Below are 4038 nucleotides of genomic sequence, written 5' to 3' on the forward strand. Positions count from 1 at the left end.
AATAAATTGTAGGGACCAGACATGTAACAAAAACAAATAGTAGAGACCTTCCGGGTTAAAAAAATAAGTTAGGGACCAAACATGCAAATTACCCCAAACTATAGGGATCATTCGTATAATTTACTCGACCTTATTTACATTTTTTTTCTAATCAACAGGATCCAAATTTACATTTAGTCTAAATAAAATGACATCTCTATTCTTTCTTTTAGCATCATATAAGAAACGTTACTCCTATATCACAAGGCTTACTCGTATCTCACAAGGCGATTAATTTTCTTATAAAATAAATTCCTTATAAAATGTAACCACACCAATATATTTATATAAGTAAGACTTGAAGGACTTAGGACCGATAGCTCGCCTTATTTCCTGTTCTTGCTTGATTGTGGGCTTAGGGTAGTTGTTTATCCGTCCGACTGTCGTTGATTTCTTAGTTATATATCATATATATTAGTGTTGGATACGAGTATTTTCATTTCATTCGATGTTTAAACCACTAAACTGACAAGAATCATACACACTATGTTAACTATAATAGGTATAGTTAAGGCCACTATTACTCGCTATAGCTACTACTCTACACACTATAATACACTCTATTATGATACTATGCACTAACAAAAGAACGCACTACGAGTTAAACAAAAGATTACTGCACTATAATACAAGAGAAAGCACTAATCAAGAGATAACACACTAACCCACTACGAGATACTCTATTCGCTACGCACTATGCCCAGAGTCTTCTGACAGGAAGACGACGCTATATGTATAGATCTATACGGGGCAGACGCTATTACATCCCGACTGTTAACTTCAGTCTGAGCCGCGCAGGCCCAGGGATGCCGCTACTTCACTACACTGTGCATGACCGGGAAGGTCATGGGGTCCGCTATTATACACGCTATTGGTATCATACAAGGAATACACTGTAACCACACTAAAACACTAAACTAAAGACGAAGTTAATATCCCGAAGTAAACAAGTATTTAACACTAAAGAAAGTTTGCACCACTATTATTGACTTCAGGCATAATCTACCGTATTGCATTACTTATTGGAAATTCACTATTATACTTTTACAATAAATGGTTTTCAAAGATGAAAATAACATGTTTCTTAAAGGTTTTCACTTACAATGTATTTCTGGAAAATATAGGATTTTCTACTACTTATGAAAGTAAAATTGCAGCTTTTCTTACTATCGGTTCTAATGCTTTTATACAAAAACTCACACTAAACTCTTATGATCTCACCAGCTTTATGTTGATATACATTTTCAAAATAACTTGTATCCTCAGGTCAAAGATAGACAGGTACAGGTGCAGCATTTTGGAGAAGGTGAAGCATACAAGATCCATCTCTTATTTTTGTATTACTTTTGGTGTTTGCTAAACATTACAAAACACACTTGTAATTAAACTCACTATGTAATGCAATGGTTGTATGTTTCTTGTTTTTACTATTATGCAATTGTGATGATACTGTACATGACGTCCTCCACCCCGAAACGTATTCTTTCGTTATCGGTTTTGGGGTGTGACACAATTGATCTATATGAAAGATGCACAAATGATTTGGATAAAGGTTAAGAAGATTTAGTGTGTGTGTGTGTGTGTGCGTGTTTGTGTTTAGTGGATCATGAAGATGCATATGTTCTTCAACCCAATAAATCTCCAAAAACAATGGTGGAAGGTGGGACTATGGCACGAGAGAGAGAGAGAGAGAGAGAGAGAGAGAGAGAGAGAGAGAGAGAGAGTAGGTGGGGATGTTTTTTTAATTATAAAAGAATTAAATCAAATATAAAAAATGCACAAAAAATATAATAAAAGGTTAAAGTATTTATTTTAATTTTTTTAGGGACCAAAACTATAAAAAAAAAATTTCAATTTTGGATCATTTAGACCTTAGAGTAAAGTACACAAATGGTCCCTATGGTTTAGAATAATTTGCATGTTTGGTCCCTAACTTAATTTTTTAACTCGGAAAGTCCCTACTGTTTGTTTTTGTTACGCGTTTGGTTTCTGTCTTACTTAAAAAAACTATTTTGCCTTTGATTTTTTAATTTATTTAAATAAACACACTCCCAACCTCACCCCCTTCACCTTACTTTATTTACTCACAATTTTTCTCTATTTAAATAATAGTATTTTTAAGTAAGATAGGGACCAAACGCGTAACAAAAATAAATTGTATGGACCAGACGTGTAACAAAAACAAATAGTAGAGACCTTCCAGGTTAAAAAAATAAGTTAGGAACCAAACATCCAAATTACCCCAAACTATAGGGATCATTCGTATAATTTACTCGACCTTATTTACATTTTTTTTTCTAATCAACAGGATCCAAATTTACATTTAGTCTAAATAAAATGACATCTCTATTCTTTCTTTTAGCATCATATAAGAAACGTTACTCCTATATCACAAGGCTTACTCCTATCTCACAAGGCGATTAATTTTCTTTTAGAAATAAATCAATTTTCACGTTTTATGCGTTAATTCTTAAAATAATATAATTTGAATACGTTAATTGCTCAAAAAGTAATCACATATATAGATCTTCGAAGTTACAACTTCACCCCATGCAGAAAAGTACATCCAAAAGATATATCACCCAACGCCCATTTTGTTAATTAGCTGATTATATATATGAAATAGTAAAACCTCCGTCGACAGCCAGATCATGGCCAGTGATAAAACCAGACTCCCCGTTGGCCAGGAACAAGACGGCGTGAGCAACGTCCTCCGCTTTCAAGATCACGCCTTTCAAGCTGGTGAACGGTTCAAAAATCTTCTCCACTTCTGCCGCCTCTTTCTCAAGCATGTTGCACATCAACGGCGTAGCCACCACCGAAGGCGACACAGCATTCACTCGAATCCCGTATTGCCCCAGCTGCTTGCTCGCCGATTTCATCAACCCAATCACCGCATGTTTTGACATACAATAATCCGTATGCTGCAACACTGCTTGCCTTCCCAACACGCTAGACATGCAGATAATGTTTCCCTTCACCTTCTGCTCCACCATCGAGCGCGCTGCATGCTTCAGGCAAGCCACCATGCCGCGGATATTGATGGCAAAGAGGTCGTCAAGATGCTTCATATCCATGTCGACTACGGTCTGGTCGGATTTACTAGCGATCCCGGCGTTGCTAATCATAATATCAAGCTTGCCGTATGTCTCCACCATCCAGTCCACCAGGGACTTCACTTGGGTTTCGTCACTAACGTCACAATGTATGTACGTGCAGCAGTGTGAGCCGATGGAGATGCAGAGATCTTTTCCGAGTTCATCTTGGATATCACAGATCACAACCGCACATGCACCTTGTTTTGCAAACAGACGAGCGGTGGCTGCTCCGATACCACTTGCGCCGCCGGTGATTATAGCCACCTTCCCTTCTAGTTTGTTCATAGATAGATTATTTTGTGTATATATTATCAGGGTTTGGTTATGGAAGATAATTAAGGACGGAAAGACGGTCATGGATTTGGTAATATTATATAAATCTATAAAACTAATTATTAAAAACGATTTACATATTATATATATGTAAATCGTTTTTAATAATTAGTTTTATAGATTTATATTAATAAAAGTTTCTAAATAAATAATCTAGTAGATGTTAAAAAAATTAAATATTATAACAAACCTAATAAGATAATATTAATCAAGATACACACATAAACCAATATCATAAGATTTTGATACTATACACCTTATTAATAATAAAAGTTTAATATAAAATTATAAGTAGCATATAAATTTTAAAACAATAGTTTTATATAAATAAAAATTATATAATAAATAAAGCAATTAGTTTAATAAATATTGTAGGAGATTTGAACAAGAAAGAAAGAAACACTTAAAAACATTTATTATGATATTTAATATAATGATCTATCTTTTATATATATATATATATATATATATATATATATATATATATATATATATATATATATTATTAAAATTTGGATTTTAAATTTAAGAAAAAAAGAAAAATACAAACAAATGACAGGTGGAAAAA

At 33.7% G+C, this 4038-nt stretch overlaps 1 pseudogene; it reads right to left on the bottom strand.

Moving 5' to 3' along the window:
* Positions 1-2537: 2537 nt before the first annotated feature.
* Positions 2538-3466, bottom strand: LOC145068606 ((+)-cis,trans-nepetalactol synthase NEPS1 pseudogene; annotated as a pseudogene).
* Positions 3467-4038: the final 572 nt, after the last annotated feature.

Source organism: Lactuca serriola, chromosome 8, assembly GCF_051521515.1.
Source record: "Lactuca serriola cultivar US96UC23 chromosome 8, Lser_US96UC23_V15, whole genome shotgun sequence".
Classification (NCBI taxonomy): Eukaryota; Viridiplantae; Streptophyta; class Magnoliopsida; order Asterales; family Asteraceae; genus Lactuca; species Lactuca serriola.